The sequence below is a fragment of the Neophocaena asiaeorientalis genome, unplaced genomic scaffold (assembly GCF_003031525.2).
Source record: "Neophocaena asiaeorientalis asiaeorientalis breed wild unplaced genomic scaffold, Neophocaena_asiaeorientalis_V1.1 scaffold243, whole genome shotgun sequence".
Classification (NCBI taxonomy): domain Eukaryota; kingdom Metazoa; phylum Chordata; class Mammalia; order Artiodactyla; family Phocoenidae; genus Neophocaena; species Neophocaena asiaeorientalis.
In genome coordinates, this window is record NW_020173113.1 from 651,691 (window position 1) to 674,749 (window position 23,059).

At 38.5% G+C, this 23,059-nt stretch overlaps 1 long non-coding RNA gene across 2 annotated transcripts in view; it reads left to right on the forward strand.

Moving 5' to 3' along the window:
• Positions 1-23,059, forward strand: part of LOC112398815 (uncharacterized) — a 113,685-nt gene that overhangs the window by 48,114 nt on the left and 42,512 nt on the right. For both annotated transcript variants that reach the window (XR_003003068.1, XR_003003069.1), the window contains exon 2: positions 22,712-22,797. This is a non-coding gene — a long non-coding RNA (uncharacterized LOC112398815). The remainder of the gene's footprint in view (positions 1-22,711; positions 22,798-23,059) is intronic.

Consider the following 23,059-nt stretch of genomic DNA (forward strand, 5'->3'; position numbering starts at 1 on the left):
AATTTGGGTAAAGTAATAGGATCCAGTCCAGTTTGCAGGTAAGAACCCAAACTGGTTTTTCCAGAGGGAGAGGAAGTCAATTAAATCTCCCGTCAGACAAGGTAGAGTTTGAATATTTACTATTTACCTGTAATTTACAAAGAGATGCAAAACAGTTCAAAGACAATGAACAGGACCAGAATCTGATAACCCAAAGGGTGTGCTATAAAAGATGCAGTGTTCTCCATTGAAACAAGATTTTTCTCTGTAATACTGAAGAGTATTTACTTACCAATTCTGTGAACATTTGTTATATAGTTGAGACCATAATGAATATTCAATTCAGTATTTGGATTTATTTTTTATGTGCTTTTTTTCCCTCTCAAAAAAGAATTCTTTAGAAAGGGAAAATATCATATATGTCTAGAATGGCAAATCACTCTGAAAACAGAATCTATTTTCAGTGCCAAAAAGTTAACAAAGTTCAAAAATCAACAGGATAGGGCTTCCCTGGTGGTGCAGTGGTTGAGAATCCGTCTACCAATGCAGGGAACACGGGTTTGAGCCCTGGTCTGGGAGGATCCCACATGCTGTGGAGCAACTGGGCCCGTGAGCCACAACTACTGAGCCTGCGCGTCTGGAGCTTGTGTTCCGCAACAAGAGAGGCCGCGACAGTGAGAGGCCTGCGCACTGCCATGAAGAGTGGCCCCCGCTCGCCGCAACTAGAAAAAGATCTCGCACAGAAACGAAGACCCAACACAGCCAAAAATAAATAAATAAAAAATTTTTTAAATCAACAGGATATAAATTGGGAAATAGAGGGGAAGGAAATGATACTACAAAATGCCAAATATTTATGTACTGGATGCTCACAAGTGACTTTTCACATATTTATTTTTGCATCCCTCCAGCAGGAACATAGTCATCAGCACTGAGAAGCCCTTTATAGGAATGAGTGTTTTTTGATCTTAATTGGAAACAGAGTTTTGTCTGCCTCAGTGAAAGGAGAAACTGAAGAAACACAGCAGCCATTGTTCCTGCTAATTTGATGTTATGATTCAATACAGGGCTGGAAAACTATGCCCCTTGGGCCAAATCCAACTTTTGGGGAGAAAAACACCTTTTTATCTACCCTCTTAGGTTCAGTGCTCAGAGACCTGCAAATTAAACTGACAAAAGAGAGATTAGCAAGAAAAAAAGACAGGTGTTTATTTGCATAGGTACTCAACAGTTTGCAGAAAAATGTGACTCAAGGCGGTGGTTAGAGTTTGGAGCTTATATATCATCTCAATAGGAGATGGGGAGGGGCAGGGGGTACTTCTGGGAGGACAAATGACTTTTTAGAGAGGGGTTGGGGACAGAGAAAGGGTGCTAATGGAAACACAAATGACTTTTTGGAAGGATAAATGGGTCCTTAGGAACATAGATGGGAGTTATGATAGTTTATGGTAATGTCTGTTTGAGTGTGATGTCAACTCCTCCTCTCCTGGAGAAGAGAAGATGGATTTTCTCCTGGGGAGAGATTTGTGACAATTGAGTTCTTGTGGGAGGCTCTGCTTTTAGGCTGATAAGGAATTTCTGGAACTCAAATGCCTTCAGCTCAAAATAATTCTTAATGCCAGGGTGACATCCTGGTCCCTTTCATGGCCCACTGCCTGCTTTTATAAATAAAGTTTTATTGGAAAACAGTCATGCCCATTTGTTTATACGTCTATGCCTATTTTTGCCATAAAAGTAACAGAGATCTTATGGTTCATAAGGCCTAAAATATTTACTGTCTGGCTCTTTTCAGGAGAAGTTTACTGATCCCTGATTTAGATATATACATATGTTTGTATATTCCACAGTTTGTCCCTGAAGATAAAATAAATCTCATACAGATAAAAACCATGTACACAGGAATGTATTGTGTGGCCTGGCTGTTGTTAATAAGCTTCAGTTTAATACATGATGATGATTATCCTTTTGAGCTCCTACTATGTGCCAGGCCCCATGCTTGAAGTACACACTTTACCTCTGCTCTCCAAGGGCTTTTCTAGCAGAAGAACAAGAGGCCAGAGGGCCTGTAATCTGAGGCAGCCTGTGGAAATGTTAGAACAGAGAAGAGCCAATCAAGGGAAGAGCAGACATAGTCAAGGGACGGACTCTGTAAGGGTCATCAGGGAAGGATTGTGGAGGAGGAATGATTTAAATGATGTATGGAGGGAACTGTTAGTACATAGTCAGGTAAGGATGGGAGAAAAGACCATTCCACACAGGGGAAACACCATTCATTCACTCATTTATTTAACAAATATTTATAGTACACCAAGCAAAATTTCCATTTTCACAGAACTTACAGTATTTTGAAGCAAAAAAAAAAAAAAAAAGCCCTAGTAGGAGAATGCAAGGTGTTTTAGGGACCTATTGCATTGTCTTCTGTGACTACAGAGTACGGTGCAGGGGATGGGATATTGGGACGCCATCTTGTCTGGAAAAATAAACAGTGATCAGATCATGGGAGGCCTTTAATGCGAAACTGAGAATTGCATTTTGTTTTGTATTGTTTTGCTTGTTTCTGGTTTGGCAATAGGGAATCACTGGAGGTTTTGAAGATGATCTATGTGCTTTATGTTAATTGACTGATGTGCTTTTGTAGATAAAACTCTCTGGCTAAATTTAAGACAGAGTAGGAAGAACTGGGCACAGGGAAAGAAGCCACTTCAGAGGCAAGAGTTAAGAAGGATCTGAAGTAGGATACAGGTGGTTGCAACAGACGGAGCAGGAAGGAAACGATTGCAGAGATAGAATTATTGTAATTAGTAAACTGACAGAACATAGAGCTGTTCAGATGTTTTAAGCCAGAGAGAGAAGTTATTGCTATTAGAGAGATTGGAAGTACGGGAGGGGGAGGTTGAGGTGTGGGTTATTATAGATTACTTATCTGCTTCCCTCTGCCAAAGGACAATCTAGAACTTCACAGTTCCAAGATGTGAGCTTCATCTGGATAAGTCTGCTAAACTAATTATTTTTAAAAAATCATTCAAACTAGCTGTTTCCAGCTCTGATTTTGAGACTTCCCCTCTAAAAAATAATAATTTGAAGCACATTCACAATATCTTTAACAGCTTTGAAACCTATATTTTTTCCATTTTAATTTAAAACAAAAATATCAGCTATCCAACACTTTCAGGAATGGGATACATTAGCAAATAAAAATTGTAGCACTCAGTTCTTCAGACGTGGCAAATTAATGTCAGATTGACTGTGAATTTTATTTTTCATACCGATATTTTGGCTTTCTCTAGAGAGAGCCTCTGTAATTTTTACAATGACAGTTTCCATGCTGAATGAGTTAATCATGGCATTGTCCTTTGCATGTCTGCGAAAGAAGAGGCTGTAAAGACCTGGGAGTAAAGAATCAGTCTCAACACAGGGAGCAAGAGTTGCTTAAAGGGAGGAATCAGAAAGACATGGGCTGACTCCTGACTGTCACTTGCTAGTTGTGTTAGGCTCTATACAGCTAGCTTGACAGATTAGTTAGTCTCTTGATGCCTCTGTCTCCTCGTTTTAAGATGGAAATAAAAATATCTGTTTCAGATGGTTGCCATGAGAGTTAAATAATCAAATGCAGGTATGAAGTAGCCAGTGTGGGGCCTGACCTTGGTCAACGCCAGCTATGGTTATATTTCTATTGGACGTCCTCAGCCCTTGGTCCATGAGCAGGGCTACTATTTTCACAGGCTTGTGCTCTGTGTGCCTCTGCTCAGTCAACCCAAAGGATTCCTGTTTTTGTTTTCTGCACACCATCAACGTAGTGAAGCAGAAGCTTGGTGTGAAAACAGGAAATTCCTTTTAGAGATGTTACCCTTTGTATTCTGATTTTCTCTTTTAAGGATACGGTGTTAGCCCTTCTGTCTCTTTTGGGGAAATTGTTTATGTACGGGAAAGAGAGATTTGTTTCTTGACAGGTTTGATTTTTTACTTCCCAGTAGGGTTCTGTTCCCACATTTCCAAGTACTAGAGCTAATCACTCTTACTTAAGCTCAGGTATTCAGAAGGTGTATTTGAGGCTAGTGTTAGGATGGGATTTCTGATGATTGATGTTTTATAAACGTCTGTGGTCAGTTTCTATGTCTTCCCTATGGATATTTTAACAATTTGAATATGACCATCCCTTCCCACTGTCACTTTATACCTTGGAAGTTTGGGGTTAACCTTCTGAGTATTTATATCACCAGGTGATATAAAAAGCCATGCTTTCTACATTCCACAAAAACATTGGTATATTATTTAGGATGCTCCAGAGAAGCAGAACCAATAGGATAGATAGATAGATAGATAGATAGATAGATAATTATAGGAATTGGCTCATGCAGTTATGGAAGCTGAGAAGTTACCTGATCTGCTGCCTGCAAGCTGGAGAACCAGGAAACCTGGTGGTATACCAGTCTGAGTCCGAAGGCCTGAGAACCAGAAGCACCAACGTCCAAGGGCAGGAGAAGATGGATGTCTCAGCTTAAGCAGAGAGAGTGAACTTTCCCTTCCTCCCCCTTTTTGTTCCACTCAGGCCTTCAATGGATTGGATGCTGCCCACCTGCATTGGTGAGGGGAGTCTTCTTTACTCAGTCTACTGATTCAAATGCCAATATCTTCCAGAAACACTCTCACAGACACATCCGGAAATAATGCTTTGCCAGATATCCGGGCATCCCTTAGTTCAGTCAAGTTGACACATAAAACTAACAATCACAATTGGCCACCTATCGAAGGACTTTCCACTTTCAGTTGTATGTTTTGTGAGGAAAAAAATGCCTTAAATCAAGTTGCCAATAGCCAATATTATAGAATAAGGCCTTTCCTCATCCCCTCACCAATTCCATGAGCAGAAGTAAAGTGGTGGTAAAATAGGTAAGAACTGTTACCTGTTTTGTTAGGTTGTTTTCAAATGCACTCCCTTCTAGTTTCTTGAGTCCTTTCAGCTTGGTTTCCATTGGATTTGGGAATTTGTGAGGAAACATGCTGGGGTTTTTGCTCTGGGCAGGTACTTGTACTCTTGGCCTTATGATATGAGAAGTGTGGGAGGGCAGATCAAGGGCTGTGGCCCTGAAACTCATGTCATTGAATGCTGGATAACTGATCCAAGCCAATGACTTAGAAGAAAAAAAAGGACTCTGAATGCTAGAATTATGTCTTCAGTTAAAATCGATCATCTTTCCATAATTGGAGAAATAATTGACATAAACAGTCATATATGTGTCAGTTGACTGTCAAAGCAAAATTGTTTCCTCCTCATCACGCTTTCAGAGAACTGGCAAATTCTACCATTCTGGAGAGTATTTATCTTTGTGACAAAGAGATAACAAGAGATGTGTCTCTACAAAATGTAAAATAGATAGCTAGTGGGAAGCAGCCGCATAGCACAGGGAGATCAGCTCAGTGCTTTGTGACCACCTAGAGGGCTGGGATAGGGAGGGTGGGAGGGAGATGCAAGAGGGAGGAGATATGGGGATATATGTATACGTATAGCTGATTCACTTTGTTATACAGCAGAAACTAACACAACATTGTAAAGCAGTTATACTTCAATAAAGGTGTTAAAAAAAAAAAAGAGAGATGTGTCTAGAACAAGATCTAGGAGGGTTTTCCTGTCTTAGGCTTACTTTGAATTCAGAGCGCAATGTGTTTAAGGATGGTCAGCTGTGAGGGGGAAGTTATAAACTTTGCTCCCTGCCCATCTCTGTTTCTGTACCGTTTTGAGCATGCTCTTCTCTAGGGGTTCTTGGTACATTTAGGGGCAGAACGTGACTCTGTTCATTCTCATTTGTATTAATTAAGGCATGTTCACCTTTTATACAGTTCTCATAACTGAGTTTTAAGTCCGCCATTAGCTGATCTATTGTTGTAATTGTATGTATTAACTTTCCCTTCCAACTTAATTTCATATGCATATTTTTCTCTCTCATATGTATTCTTTGAGGATAACATCTCTAAAAACTCCTTATATTCCCTGGTACCTTTGTGTGAATTAACTAACCCTGTGTTTAACTCAGCAAAATACTTCAGTTCATTTGTTTAAGTGTATGACCATAGCTTTCCTCTTTCTCAGTGAGAAATAATTCTTTTCTCATCTCTTTCATTTTTTTAAAGATTTTTTTTTCATGTGGACCATTTTTAAAGTCTTTTTTGAATTTGTTACAATATTGCTTCTGTTTTATGTCTTGGTGTTTGGCTGTGAGGCATGTGGGATCCTAGCTCCCCGACCAGGGATCGAACCCACACCCCCTGCACTGGAAGGCGAAGTCTTAACCACTTGGACCGCCAGGGAAGTCCCTCATCTCTTTCATTTAATATCAAACTTTCTTATTCATCTCTATGTTATGTAAGGGCCTAATCAATGACCCACAAAAGATTACTCATGGGAGTGAAGAAATTGACCTTGTCAAAGGTGCCTTTAAGTAGAGAAAATGTGACAGCTTCCTCACAGGCAGTCATGGTTTGGACATATTGGTTTTTGTTCCCTGAGATCTAGTTTTCTTGTTTTGTTTTTAAATTTGAGTTTTTTACAGTTTGTAAACAACCATCTCAGCTCCTGCATACACAACACATATGTACGCACACTCACACAACACACACCAGCTTATCTGGTTAATGAAATTAAGCAACTGGATGGTTAGGTTTTTCAAAGTTGAGTCAGTTGTCTGACGCTTAGGGAGAAAAAAGCTTTGATGGGATCAGTTTGTTGCTCAAAGCCAGGCATGAGGGAGCAGGTCCCACAAGTCCACAGCAGCTATCCCAACTCTTGCTGATACATGTCACAGATTTCAGCAGAAGAAAAACCTTTACTCAAGGATGCTGTGATAATGCCTCAAACAACTGTGGAATGATGGTTCTGCAAACCAGAAATGGATATGTTCTTCTTGTAGTCATTTATTGCGCTCACAGAAACAATATGTTCAATGGTTATTTGAGTAAATAAGTCCTTACTTGTAGAGACAAGATGAAGCAGTCTCTCAAAAGAAGTATTTTCAAAAATCAAAAAGGTCAACACTGGGACTTCCCTGGTGGTGCAGTGGTTAAGAATCCGCCTGCCAATGCAGGGGACACGGGTTCAAGCCCTGGTCCGGGAAGATTCCACATGCCATGGAGCAGCTAAGCCCACACGCCACAACTACTGAGCCTGTGCTCAAGAGCCCGTGAGCCACAACTACTGAAGCCCACGCACCTGGAGCGAGTGTTCCGCAACAAGAGAAGCCACGGCAGTGAGAAGCCCACACACCACAACGAAGAGTAGCCCCCTCGCCGCAACTAGAGAAAGCCCGCGTGCAGCAACGAAGACCCAATGCAGCCAAAAATAAATAAAAATTTTAAAAGTTATTTAAAAAAGAAAGTCAACACTTGTAATAAAAAAGAACTATGCTAAAATCCACTGCACAGATTTTTGTAGATATTTGATTGAATATTGATATCTTGGACCACTAAATATAGAGAACAACCATTAGCAATGTTACTGATTGAGATCATATTTCTATTTTTATTATTAATTAAAAATAGTATACGTATTTGGTTGTGCTGGGTCTTAGTTGCGGCACGTAGGCTCCTTAGTTGTGGCTTGAGGGCTCCTTAGTTGCGACAGTCTGTCTCCTTAGTTGTGGCATGCAAACCCTTAGTGGCGGCATGCATGTGGGATCTAGTTCCCTGACCAGGGATCAAACCCGGGCCCCCTGCATTGGGAGCACAGAGTCTTAACCACTGTGCCGACAGGGAAGTCCCAGGACCTTATGTTTCAGTGAAGGGCATCAACATGAAAAGATACTGTCACTATATGATAGAAGTAACTGGGTACTATGGGGTCCAGTAGAGCATCAGCCCTACAGAAGTGGGAGATGATTCAGGAAGCCTTCTAAAGGTGATATTGAGTCTTCTTTTTCATTTCCAGAGTTTTTTAAAAAATTGAAGTATAGTTAATTTACAGTGTTGTGTTAGTTTCAAGTGTACAGCAAAATGATTCAGTTACACATATATATTCTTTTCCATTATAGGTTATAACAAGATATTGAATATAGTTCCCTGTGCTATACAGTAGGCCCTTGTTGTTTACCTATTTTAAATATAGTAGTGTATATCTGTTAATCCAAAACTCCTAATTTATCCCTCCCCCACCTTTCCCCTTTGGTCACCATAAGTTTGTTTTCTATGTCTGTGAGTCTATTTCGGTTTTATATATAAGTTCGTTTGTATCATTTTTTTAGATTCCATGCATAAGTGGTATATGATATTTGTCTTTCTCTGTCTGACTTACTTCACTTAGTATGATAAATCTCTAGGTCCATCCATGTTGCTGCAAATGGCATTATTTCATTCTTTTTTATGTTTGAGTAATATTCCATTGTGTATATATACATGACATCTTCTTTATCCATTCATCTGTCTATGGAGACATCGAGTCTTGAAAGATGAGAAGAAGTTAGCCAGATGGAGAAGAGGAAGTCACTGTATACATTATTGCTTTTGTTGTGGTGGTGATTAAGAATGAAAAATTCCATCAGAGTTGGGTGCTTGCATACACACTCAATTATAAATGGTACCTCTAGAGAGTTGAAAAAGGCTTTTGAATTTTCACATCTAGAGATCCTTAGGAGCTAAATGTTTTTAAAACTTTGATAGTAAAAACTTACTTTATGCAACCATCTTTCCTGTACATGAGCAAGAAAATCAACGTATTTTATATGTTCTATAACTTACTCCTATAGAACTATGAAGTTTATGTTTCTATTTCAACTAAATAGCCATTTACAAGACACTTATGTGGAAAGCATTAATATTGCAGGACTGCTCCATAGAGTTGGGCAGACTGTACGCTGCACACCTCCAGAGGGCGCATCTACATAGAGCAGGATGCATAGCCTGTACAACTATTATATGGAGGCCCTACTTTGGGACAAAATGATAAATAAGAATCCTGAACTCAGATTTATATTATAAGAGGAAGAATAGGACAAATGCCAAAGATGACTCTTTTCTCTTTATAAAGCTTCAAAGGGCAATGAGGTCACAGTTAATTGAGGCTTCTTGGGAGAAGATAAACAGGTAGTATTCTAGTGGAGATGGAGTTGGTAGGGAAAGAAATAAGGAAAGGAGTAGGGAGAGCAGCATGAACCAAGAAGGGTGTGAGAAAAGCCTGAACAAATTGATTGATGAGCATGTGGTCCCTTTAGGATGTAAGACAGATTAAGGAACATTCAGTAGAGGGATATTTGGCTGGAAAAGGTCCATATTATAGAGGAACTCGAAGTCCTGGCAGTGATGTTGACACAAATTTGGTGAAGGAGATCAAGCAAACATTGCAAACCGCTGACCCCATGGTGTAGCACTTGTATGATTATACACTGCCTAACCCTAAGGGTACTGTTTATGTTGTGTTCTACATGAATGGTGCCTATAGGGTTTTGCAGTACATAGCCTACACAACCATACACAATGGCTCTGACCCATAGGCTCTGTTCAGCTGCTAGAGGTGTTTGGCCCCTACACCAATGGCTTGCATACATATTTTTTCAATTATGTAATTAGTTGCCAATATTTAAAATATGTCATGTAATAATATGGATATCAGTGTATTACTGTACACAAGTAGTGTATTCCATCCTTAGATTCAGCCATTTCTCCAGGGAACCCGAGTTCCTTTTATTAGAGAGTAGTATTTAAAAGCCAAGATCTGGGCACTGGGAGTGCTCATTGGTACTGAGATGTCATTGCTTCTAGACCCTCTCAGCAGACAGAGAAAGGAAATATATGTATGTATACTAACTCCTGTATACACAAATATCTATAATTCTGTATCAATCTATCTATAAATATCTATCTACCTACCTTCCCACTTACCTACCTACCTGTATTCATACTGATATTTCTGATTCTAATCTAGCACCCCAGCACCTCTGGGTTTATTCTAGCTTATCCCACTTGCTTATTTGTAAGTTCTTTCTCTGACAGGGAGAAATCTGGGTCCTATTACCACAATTTGCTTACTTATTTGTTCAACAATAATAATGTAAAGTAGTTTTAGAATTGTTGCTGTGAGAAACAAAATTATCAACTAGGATACGGTGTTTATGTAAAGTTCTTTTTGTATTTAGCCTTAGATTGTTCAGTGAAAACACTGTTTTCACAAGTTAATCAGAAATGCTTGAATAAATAGATAAATGGGGGAGGAGAGACAAGTCTTGCTTACAAAAGAATTCCAAATAATATAGGTGGATGCTCCCTCCGAGGGTGGGCTAGACTTAGTGGCTCATATCCAAAGTAAAGTAGGGAAAAGGAAAAATAGTAACCCTACAGTGGAGAGACATGGCAAACACTACATTAACCAAGTGATGTGAAGGTTGACATCATCAGTAATAAGTGAAGTTGATAATATATACCAACTGATATGATGTGATAAGAAAGGCACTTCACCTCTGTGGTATTCTTCCCCAAAACTAATAATACCAGTATAATCCTGAGAAAAACATCAGACAAACTCAGACTGAGGGACATTTTACTGGATATAAGGCCAGTATTCCTCAAGAGTGTGAAGGTCATGGAAAACAAGGAAAGACTGAGAAACTGTCAAAGACCAGAAGAGACTGGGGAGACATAAATAAATGCAATGTGGTATCCTGGATTGGATCCTGGAACAGAAAAGAGAATGTTAATAGAAAAACTGGTGACATCCAAATAAAGTCTACAGTTTGGTTAATAGTAATGTACTAATGTTGGTTTCTTAGTTGACAAATGTACCATGAAAATGAGAGATGTTGACAATAGAGAAAATTGAATAAGGAACTCTGTACTATCTTTGTAACTTTTCTGTACATCTAAAATTATTCAAAAATAGGTTTATTTTTTTAAAAATTAATGAGGTTGGCTTTTTTTCTCTCACAGCCTTCAGGGAAGTCATGTCATGCGTTTGTAATATACTGAAATTCATTTGTCACATGTTTCATTCCATCCTGGGATGCCCTGATATCTTGGTTGACGTTTTTTACTTGCATAAAGTTTACTTTTTGTTGTGTAAAATTCTATGGGTTTTTACAAATGCATAGAATCATGGATCCACCACTCTAGTACCATACTGAAGAGTCAGTTCCATAACAGAAAAATTTTCCTGTGCAATCCACTTGTAGTTAACTTGTCTTCTACCCCAACCTCTGGCAACTACTGATCTTTTTTCCATCCCTATAGTTTTACCTTTTGCAGAATGACATATAGATAGAATCATACAATACATAGCCTTTTGTATATGGCTTTTTTCACTTATAAAAATACATTTATGATTCATCCACATTGTTGCATGAATCAAGTATGTTCTTTTTATTGCCAACTAGTATTCCATTGCATAGATATAACATAGTTTTTTTTTGTTTTTCTTTTGTTTTCTTTGACAGTTGTGGTTGTTTCCAGTTTGGAGTGATTATGAATAAAATTACTCTGAACATTAGCATACAGGTTTTTTGGTGTGAGTATAGTCTTTCAGTTCACCTGGGTAAATACTTAAGAGCAGAATTGCCGGATCATGTGATAAGTCTATTATATGAGTTTACATTTATAAGAAACTGCCAAATTTTCTTCCCAAGTGGCTGTACCACTTTGCATTTCCACCAGCAATAAATGAGATTCCTGTTACTCTGTCTTTGACAATATTTGGTATTGTTGTCAGAGGGACCCTAACCCCACCCTTAAGTTCAATAATTCACTATAAGAACTCACAGAACTCAAAAAAAGCTGTTAAGCTCATAGTTATGGTTTATTACAGTGACAGGATACAGATTAAAATCAGCAAAGGGAAGAGGTGCATAGGATAGGGTCCAGGAGAGTTCCAAGTGAGAAGCTTCCAACTGTCCTCTCCCAGAAGAGTCATGGACAAAGCTAACTCCTCTCAGCAATGACGTGTAACAATACACACAGATTATTATCAACCAGGGAAGCTCACCTGAGCCTTGGTGTCCAGAGATTTTATTGGGGCTCAGTCACATAGACACAGATGACTGCCTGTGTGGCCAATCTTAGTTTCCAGCTCCTCCAGAGGGGAGCTGATACCGCATGACCCAAAGCCCCACCGTAAATCACATTGTTAGAGTATCTGGTGTGGTCCAAGGCTGCCCCCCCACCAAGTAAAACAAAGACACTCATCAGGTGGGACTACTAAGGACTTAAACATTACCTCCCTAGAGCCATGGACACAAGCCAGACTTTTGTTTGGGTAAGGTTAATTCTTAACTATGCAAATAAGAACTTAATATTTTCTAATCCATTATCTGAGTTTACATGAAAAAAAAAAACGGAAGCTTTTTCTGTAAACAAAAATAGTTAACTTTTCACTAAAAAGCCATAGTACTGTGGTGAGTGTGTTTGTGTGTGTGTGTGTGTGTGTGTGTGTGTGTGTAGAAAGAAAGAGTAGTGACAAGGAGGGAGGAAGAGGTAAGGAGAGACTGAGATTATAGTAATAATATATTTAGGAAACTTTCTCAGATTGTATTACTGTCATTTATATGTTTGGTTTTCTTCTTCATTTTAGTTGCTAGGAGGTATGAGATGAAGTTACAAAGTCTTTTGTCTATTGTTTCCTCTTTTACAAACTTCTGATATCAATACTGTTGAGGTTTTAGTTAGATTGTAAATTTGTGTTTTACTTTACTTCATTGCATCTTTTATTATTTTAAGGTTGATAGGACACAAGCATCCTGGACAAATTTTTCAAATGTCATTGTTAGGTCATTGTCAGATTTCAAGCACAAGATGAGAAACCAACACTTGTATTTGTCTTGCCTTTTTCCAAAATCCTAGTGAAACATCCAAATAGATATTTTTTAAAATATTCATCCATAAAAGCTCTGAAAAAAGAAGGATATCATCAGTGGACCAGAACTTTTAAGTAATTTTTGGAAGATGGAAAGTGGAAAGGTTCCTAATTGATGAGAAAACCGAAAGAGGACAGCTGCCTGGAGAGGGCCCCCTTCTTCCCCAGAGACCCAAAGACATACCAAACTCTGAGTTCACAAGCACAGAGAGGAAGAATGGTCATAATTGTAGTAAGGAGGTACTCTAGTGAAGATATAACTTGTATGTTTAGTGCCTCCAAGTCCATAACAGCACCTTCTGCACACAAGATGGTGCCCCTTCTTGGCAAATGAATTACAAAATGGCATGTCTTCCTCATGGGTTTGCCCACACCAAGACACAGAGTTTTGAAAGGCGAATATAACTGATTTCAGTCCTATTCACTGCCTCAGTGGGATGTCTCTGTTCAGGGAAAAACCTCTACAGCCTTAGCTGGTTGCCCTGTTTGTTTTTTTGTGGGTTTTTTTTTCTGTTTTGTTGTGTCTGCAAGATAGGTACGTGAGAGTTCCTCTGTCTTTCCTAGGGAAGGTGGTTCTTCAAGTGCTACGTGGAAAGGTTCCTCTAAGGTAGCACAAACAGCATTGTATGTTTTTCACATCTGGGCCCTCTTCAGAGGCTCTCAAATCTAATATTCACTTCCAGTTCTGTCTGAGATGGAGTAGCCCCATTCCTACCACATCCTATCTCTTACAACTTAAAAAAAAAACAAAACCCTGGAAATAGCACACAAACAAGCATAAGAAGAATCTGAAATGTGGAAAGAAGATGGTAGATGGTCCAGGGACCTCAGGACTTGAGGAACAACATGGTAGTGAGTTTCCTTGGCTTCCTTATTGCCTCTACATTCTGGACAATGGCTGCAGAAGCCTCCAATCTGGAACTTCCAACAGGCACAGAGAAAAAAAAAAAAAAAAAAAGGAAAAGAAAAAAAAACGGCGAAGACGAAAAAAAATCCCAAAAAGACAAAAAAAAAAAAAAAAAAAAAAAAAGGAACAAAAAGCTCCAAGGAAAGCCCAGTTTCCCTAGCCAAAGGAACAGGAAAAGGGTGGCCTTCCAGAACAGAAAATCTTTTTGATAATACACACCCTACTCTGGGGGGCCAAACAGGGAACTGATCTTCCACCCAACCCCCCTCCTTGGCCCTATGGAAACAGGCAGTGGCATTCCAATGTCCCTACCCGGTGGTGTTAGGGGGCCGAGCAGATTACATTATGTAGGACCTTTTAGGTGATGGTGAAGACTTGGAGTTTTACTCTGAGAAACCAGTTGATGGTTTTGAGCAGGGAGTGACATGATCTGACTTAGTTTTAACAGGATCTGCCTGGGGAGTTGAGGATAGACAGGGAAGGGGCAGAAACAGGCTGTATTTTCTTTGTTGAACTGCAAGACAACTCAACAAAGTTGTCAGGGCATGTTTTATCACGGCATTTTTTGGTTAAGACAACTGAGACTCAGAGGTAAAGTAGCATGTTCAAGGTCACACAGCTGGTATAGGACAGAGCTGCATCTAGCACCCGGACCTTCAAACTTCTGTGAAAGGAGTAGCTAAATTTACAGAATGCAATAGCACTTCAGGAAGATTTTTAAAGAATCCCTACTAAAATGCTGCCAAGTATTTGTGAAAATTGCATCAGAAAGGGGGAAGGGGGGAAAGCAGAGATTAAAAAAAAAAGGGTGGAAGGATGCTAAATGTAGGCCTGCACTGTCTGCCTTCCACCATTAGATGGCAATTTTCTATTTGTTACGGAGGAAATGGCGCCACAGTTTCCTGGGCAGTTGACAGAAATGAAGGAATTACGAAATGAAACTAATGAATAAGTGGATCAAGGCTTTGAAAAAAAACAAAATTCAATTGATCCAATACATGTGTGGGGTGGTAAGAGAGCGGGATCCGGGATTTAAGAGCAGTGGTAGAATGAACAAAATAATTTAACAATCACTGCTGACAGCATAAATTAGAACATTGATTTTCAAACAGCAGGTTGTAAAGAAGAGCAGTTCCTAAAATCAATTCAGTGAGGGGCAACTAACAATCTTTTAATTCAAAAGAACAAAATAGAAAACGTTGGAATGCATTGCAAATAGTAAGATCAGAATTAATTTGTGACTCTTGTCTGGTTTTATAATAATAAATACATATGTATTGAGCCATAATGCAAAATGTATTAAAAAAGTTTTTATCATGAGTATGGTCAAAAGAAGTTTAGAAGACTCTGGGCTAGATGAAATGTAAATGAGCAGGATTGCACCTACTTGAAACACATGATTTTGTGGAGGTGTTTATCTTGGTTTTAAACTTCCTTTTTTCTCTCCTCCCCACCCACATCCAGTCTCAGGGCCTGTTATGGGCTGAATTTGTGTCCCTCCCACCAAATTCACACGTTGAAGCCCTAACCCCCAGTACCTCGGAATGTGACTGTATTTGGAGATAGGGCCTTTACGAAGGTGATTAAATTAGAATGAGGCCATTGGGGTGGGCCCTGATACAATCTGACTGGTGTCAAAGGAAAATTTGAATACAAAAACAGACACCAGGCACGTGCATGCACAGAGGAGAGAACGTGTGAGGACACGTGTGAGGACACAGTAGGCCATCTACAAGCCAAGGAGAGAGGCCTCAGGAGACACCAAACCTACCAACATCTTGATCTTGGACTTCTAGCTTCTAGAACTGTGAGAATATTAATTTCTGTTGTTGAATCACCCAGTTTGTGGTATTTTGTTATGGTAGCCCTAGCAAACTAATACAGAGTTAGAGTGTGATATTTTGTTTCTGAGACCTGGGACAAGAAAAGACCTGGGCCAACTGAATGTCCTGCTGCTTTCCAAATGAGAGTTTCTGGATTCGATTCAGTTCTTCACAGAGGAAAGCGCATAAGCTCTTATGCCAAATGTACCTGCATTCTCCATCATTTTAATGAAGGTGTAATTTTGGCTTAGTTAACCTCTCCAAGATGAAATTTCTTCGTATATAAAATTGCACTAATAATACTTTTCCTGCAATGTTGATGTAAAGATTAAATGATACACAGTTGGCTCCCCATATCCACAGGTTCCACATCTGCAGATTCAACCAACTCTGGATCAGAAATATTTGGGAAAAAAATTCCAGAAAGTTCCAAAAAGCAAAACTTGAATTTGCTGCATGCCAGCAACTATTTACATAGCATTTATATTGTATTAGGTATTATAAGTAATCTAGAGATGATTTAAAGTATACGGGAAGATGTGCATAGGTTATATGCAAATATCCTGCCATGACATTTTATATAAGGGACTTGAGAATCCATGGATTTTGGTGTCCACAGGGGGTCCTGGAGCCAATCCCCTGTGGATACCAAGGGACAGCTGTAATTATCTAGAATTCCTAGCAGTTAATAAATCATTGTAGTTTTTCCTGCTGTCGTCATTGTAGTTGCTTATTAGTGTTATGTATTCATTTTGTGACTGTTCCAATTTCTGTCTTTCCTTGAAAGTATGTTGTCTTCTGGAACATTCACTAAAATGGTTAAGAGGTAGAAAGTGGGCATGAGAGAAGTTGAAAAGACCAAAATTATTTGATCCAATGTAAAAAGGTTTGACTCAGGTAGAGGAGTTGTTGCCACATGCCACACGTTTGACTAGGGGAGAGGAGTGGTTGCCACCATGTGATGCAGCACTAGTGCAGGAGACTAAGAGGTTAATTAGTAAATGGATCAGAGATTTTAATAATAATAAAAATAATAGACAAAAACATGAATGAATTTCTTTTTAAAAATTTTGGGATAATTGTGGATTCATATACAGTTGTAAGAAATAATACAGAGAGATCCTGTGTAGCCTTTAGCAGTTTTCCCCAATGATAACATCTTGCAAAACTATAGTACAAACAGGCAGATTCATAGAGACAGAAAGTAGAATAGAAGTTGCCAGGGGCTGAGAGGGGAAATGGGGAGTTATTATTTAATGGTTATAGAGTTTTTGTTTTGAGTGATGGAAAAGTTTTGGAAATAGATAGCAGTGATGGTTATATCACACTGTGAATGTGCTTAATGCTACTAAATTATGCTGTTAAAAATGGTCAGAATGGCAAACTTCATGCTATCACAATAATAAAAATTTATCACAGTAATAAAAGAAACCTTGTTATGGACTGAATGTTCTCTCCCAAAATTCATATGTTGAAGCCCTAACCCCTAATGTGATAATATTTGGAGGTAGGGCCTTTGTGAGTTAATTAGGTTTAGATGAGGTCATGAGAGTGGGGCCCCCATGATGGTATTAGTACCCTTATAAGAAGAGGAAGAGACACCAGAGTTCTCTCTCTTGGCCATGTCAGGATACAGCAAGAAGGTAGCCATTTGCAAGCCAGGAAGAGGGCCCTTACAATAAACTGAATCTGTCAGGACCTTGATTTTAGATTTCATAGCCTTCAGAACTGTGAGAAATAAATGTCTCACACTGGTGGTTGCTTAAACCACCAGTCTATGGTATTTTGTTATGGAGGCCTGAGCAGACTAACACACCTACAGTACAATATCACAACCAGGATACAGTCAAGATACAGAACAGTTGTATCACCACAGGGATCCCTCATGTTGTCTTTTATAGTCACACTCTCCTCCCTTATCCCTGACCTATGGCCACTACTAATCTGGTCTCCATTTCTATAATTTTATAATTTCAAGAATGTTGTATAGATAAAGCCATGTAGTATGTGACCTTTTAGGATTGGCTTTTTTCTCTCAGCCTAATTCCGTTGAGATCCATCCAAACTGTTGCTGTATCGACAGTTTGTTCCTTTTTATTGCTAAGTGGTGTTCCATTGGTATGGACGTATCACAGTTTGTTTAACCAGTCCCCCACTGAAGGACATTTGGGTTATTTCCAGTTTTAGATTATTATTAATAAAGCTTATATGAACATTTGTATACAGATATTTATATGAACATAAGTGTTCATTTCTTTGGGATATATGCCAAATAGTGCAATTTCTGGGTTGTATGGTAAGCCATGTTTAGTTTTCTAAGAAGGTGCTGCCCTCTTTATCAGAGTGGCTGTACCATTTTCCATTCCCACTAGCCATGTATGAGTGATCCAGTTTCTCCACATCTTTGCAAACATTAGGTGTTTGTACTATTGTCTTTTATTATAGCTATTCTGGTATTCAAATGTTGAACCAGCCTTTCACACTTAGAATAAATCCCACTTGGTTATGGTGTATAATTACTTTTATATATTGCTGGATTAGATTTGCTAATATTTTATTGAGGACTTTTTGTGTTTAAGTTCATGAGAGATATTGTTCTACAGTTTTTCTTTTTCTTTTCTTTTTCTTGTTACTGTCTTTGGTTTTGGTATCTGGGTAATATTAGCATCATAAAATGAGTTGGAGAGTGTTCCCATCTGCTATTTTCTGGAAAAGATTGTGTAAAATTGGTGTTAATTCTTCTGTAAATGTTTGGTAGAATTCCCAGTGAAACCATTCAGGAGCTTTTTAATTACAAATTCATTTTTTTTCAGTGCTTATAGGACTATTTAGGTTGCCTGTTTTATTGAGGTTGAGTGTGGTAGTTTGTGGATTTGGAGGAACTGGTCCCCTTCTAAGTTTTCAAATTTATGAGCATACAGTTCATAGTATTCCTTTATTATCCTTTTAATGCCTTCAGGATCTGAAATGATATCCGATGTTTTATTTCTTATATTGATGATATGTGTCTTCTCTCTTTTTTCCTCTTTGTCAGTCTTGCTAAAGGTTTATCAGTTTTTATCAATTTCTTAAGAAGAACTTTCTGTTTCATTGATTTTCTGTCTTATGTACTTGTTTTTAATTTCATTGATTTCTGCTCATATCTTTATTTTTTCCCTTCCTCTGCTTCCTTTGGGTTTATTTTGTTCTTCTATTTCTAATTTCTTGCTTTTACCCATTCTGATGTTCTTCTTTCCGTTTTGAAGTTCCAAGCCTTCTTCTCTTGTCATCTTTGCTATTTAGAGAAACTTCTTTAGCCATTCTTTAAAGGTAGGTTTGCTAGTAACAAATTTTCTTAGTTTCCTTTGACCAAGAATGCCTTTACTTCCTCTTAATTCCTGAATGATATTTTCACTTGATACAGAATTCACAATTGACAGATCTTTTCTTTCACTACTTGAAAAATATTGTGCTATTTCCTGCTGGCCTCCATGGTTTCCTTTGAGAAATACCCTGTGATTCAAATTGGTATTCCACTATAAGTAATGCATTATTTCTCTCTGGCTGCTTTCATGATTTCTTTTTTTTTCTTTTTGGTTTTCAAAACTTTTCAGAAGTTTTGTGTCTTGACATGAATTTTGTTAGGTTTATCCCTGTTTGAGTTTCACTCAGTTTCTTGAGTCTTCTTGAATTCACCACATTTGGGAAGTTTTCAGCCATTATTTCCTCAAAAATATTTTCAGTTCCATTCTCTCTCTCTCTTTTCTGCTATCCCATGATACAAATGTTAGATCTTTTGTTATTACTCCATTAGTCTCTGAGACTGTTCATTCTTTTCTCTCGTTGTTCAGATTGGGAAAATTCTATTGATGTGTCCTCAAATTCACAGATTTTTGCTTCTGTCATCTCCACTCTTTTTATTATTGTATTTTTCAGTTCTGTAATCTCTATTTGGTTTTCTCATATAACTTGTATTTCTTTGCTGATATTTTCTATATTTTTTTATTTGTTTGAAGAGAATTTGTAATTGCCTGTTGAAGCATTTTTATGATGGTTACTTTAAAATTCTTGTCAGATCATTCCATCATCTGATTCATTTCCATGTTGGTGTCTGTTGATGGTCTTTTCTCATTCATGTTGTGATTTTCCGGTTCTTGGTATGATGAGTGACTTTTTGATTGTATCCTGAAAACTTTGAATACTATATCAGTAGACTCTGGATCCTATTAATTCTTTTTTTTTTTAAACAGTCAGTCCCCTGGTTGAGTTGTAGCAGGAGGGCTGAGTGGTGTATATGTTCAGCTTCCCTCTGGTGCCCGATGATACTACCCCAGCAAAAGTAGGCAGTGACTCCACTGCCATATTTTAGATATGTGGGCTGGAAGTTCAGCTCCCCCCTTGGCTCCATGGACACCTTCCCAGTGAAAATAGGGCACTGACTCATGACACCTCATTGCCTCCTAGTGTGGATGTAAGCTCAGCTCCCCGCTGGTTCCCACTGACATTAATGAGGGGTAAAGCCAAGGGTTGACTCACTGCTTTTTTGCTACAGGGTAGGGGCAGTAGCTTGGCTTTGTGCTGAGCCCCTCAAACATACAGGGAGAGGAAGGGGAAAGTGGAATGCCAACAAACCTCACCTCTCACCACCTCCTTCTGCCTTGTTGATGCCTGGTAGGGATGGAGGTTCATCTCCTGACTGGGTCCCACTGATACTAGGGGAGGGAGAAAGCAAAGTTTGGGTTAGCTCACCTCTCACCACCTCATTCAGCCTCATCATTAATGTTGGGTGGTACTGGAGGCCCACCTCTCCACTGGGACCTGCTGATGGGAGCAGACGGGAGAGAAAAGGAATGCCTGCTAGCCCTGTTTCACACCACCTTATTCAATCTTGTTGCTACTGGGTTGTTGTGGAGATTCAGCTTCCTACTGGACCATGCTGACACAAGAAGCAGGAGAATAGTGGATGGTGTAGCACTGACTAGACCTGATTAGCACCACCTTGTCCAGTGTCATTGATGCCAGATGGGGGTGGATACTTAGTTCCCCACTGCTGGGCCCTGCTAACACTTGGGATGGGGGGAGATCAGAGTACTGACTAGTTTCATTTCTCACTGCCTCGTTAAGTCCCCCTACTACCCAGTGGGGGTGGAGGCTCAGCTCACTGCTGGATCTGCTGATACTACCCTATGGCGGGGGAATCAGAGCACTGCCTGCTTCCTTGCACAGGGATAGAAGCTCAGCTCTCTGCTCAGCCCCATCAGTACCCCTGCAGGGAAATTAGAACACCAGCTGCTTCTTCCAGTGGGGCTTGGAAGATCCCACCCACATAAGGAGACGTGCTTTTTTTCTGTTGGTTGGTTGGAGTAGTGCCGGTGTTGCCAAAAGAGTTTTCTGTTGTTTTGCCATCATTTTTCTGGTCCCTCAACTAGGGGTATCCAGCTTTTCTTGAAGCTTTTTCTTTTATCTGTACCTGTTGGCAATTCTTGGTTTGAGGTTTCTACCGGGCCCTGTCTGGGATATAAGGGAGGCAGTAAGGAGACCCAGGGATCTCCCCTGCGTTGTCATGTTTCAGGTCCCTGGGAAGTTTGACTTCTTTCCACCTTTCAGAGTCTTCCTAAGCTTGTTTGTTGTGTTATAGCCAGGCTTTCTTAGTTGTAAAGGGAAAGCCCTGGGAGGAATGAGGCACTCCATCTTGGCCCAAACCAGAAGTTCCTTGTATTTCTTTTTAATATGGGAGTAGAGAAAGCTTTTTGAACTGACTCAACATTTAGAATCAATCAATAAAAGATTAATACATTTTCTTACATTAAAAACACATAATCATAATCAAATGTAAACCTGGAGAAAATATTTGACATGTATATGACAGACAAAAGATTAATTTCCCTAATAAATAAAGAGATCTTAACAATGAAGACAAAAAAGTCTAAAATCTTGATAGAAAAAATTGTCAAATGGCAGAGTTCGCAGAGAAATGCAAATGAACATTTGAAAAGATGCTTACTTTCACTCATAATAATAGGAATGCCAATTAAAACTACACTGTTACCATTTTACCAAAATCACATTGGCTAAAATCCTCAAGTTTGACAGAACACACTGTTGACAGGCCTGTGAAGAAACAAGTACTCCCATACGTTGCTGGTGGGAGTGCAACATGGTACAATTCCCAAGGAAGGGAATTTGGTTTATCTAACAAAATTACACTTACCCCTTGACTTAGCAATCTCACTGCTAGGAATTTACCTGGTAGGTATGCTTCTATAATTATGAAATAATAAATGCACAAGGTTATTTATTGTGGCATTATGTTTAATAATGAAGACTGGAACTCTGAAATGTCCACCAATAAAGGACCTATTGAATAAACAAAGGTATAGCCTCATAATGAAGTATCATACAATTGTATAAAAAGAATGAGAAGTTGACTATGTACTGATATGGAGGTTATTTTGCTAAAAAGATGTGCAGAGCATTTATATAGTGTTTTATCTTTTGTATATAAAAGAAAGGAAGTAAGAATATGTGTATATGTTTGCTCTCCCCTCCCCCCAAATACCAGAAACTAATAGAAACAGTTACCTGTAGAGAGCTTGGGAAGGGGCTGAAGAGGAGAGAATAGGAATTGGAGAGAGATTTCCCTGAGTATGCCTTTTTATATAGCTTGACTTTTGAAATATATAAATGTTTAACTTCCAAAAAATGCAATGAAATAAAAAAGAAGACAAAGCAAAGCCTAAAATTGGAAAGAAACGAATAAACCTGACTCTATATCAAAGGTAACAGAATTGCTCAGAGACAAGAATTATTTCAAATAATTTATGAACATAGTATTTCAACTGTACTGAAGTCAAAAAGAAGTGAAAAGAATCTTAAATGTTACTTTGTAGTTTTATTGTTAGTGGTAACATTGGTATTGAAATTTTGAAACTCATGTAGGTGTATGTTTGTATCATAGATAAAGCAAATAAGTAATTATGTTAATTATATATGGAACTAAAATCTTCAGTATAATAGGAAATAAATACATGTATAAAATAACTTTTGAAAAAGCCTTATAATGTTAAATTTGAATGGAAAATATCAGTATGATCTCATGATTAATATATATCATATATATCAAGCATGATATCATGATTAATATATATATAATATATAAGTTATTATATATATAAAAATATAAAACGTATATGTATTTTTCAGGACCAGCGACATAATTTGTGTGGCCCAGTGCAAAACGAAAATGTGGGGCTATTTGTTCAAAAACCAGGAATAAAGTGCCATTAAAGGTAAAACATAAAGGCTTTTCCTTTCTTCTACAGTCTCTCACTCACTCAACTTGTCATGGTGTTTTTTATTTGCCCATTTAATGGTGTTCTAAGTAAAGAAAAATTAAATTTTAAATTATTAGCATGAATTTTACCCTTAGTCTTTATATTGTACAATGTCAGTTTTAAAAGCAAATGTAAAAAAAAAAAAAAAAAAAAGCAAATGTAAGAGCATTTGACTTGCATGTGGAATAGCTGAAACGTCACAATTTGTATTTTGTGA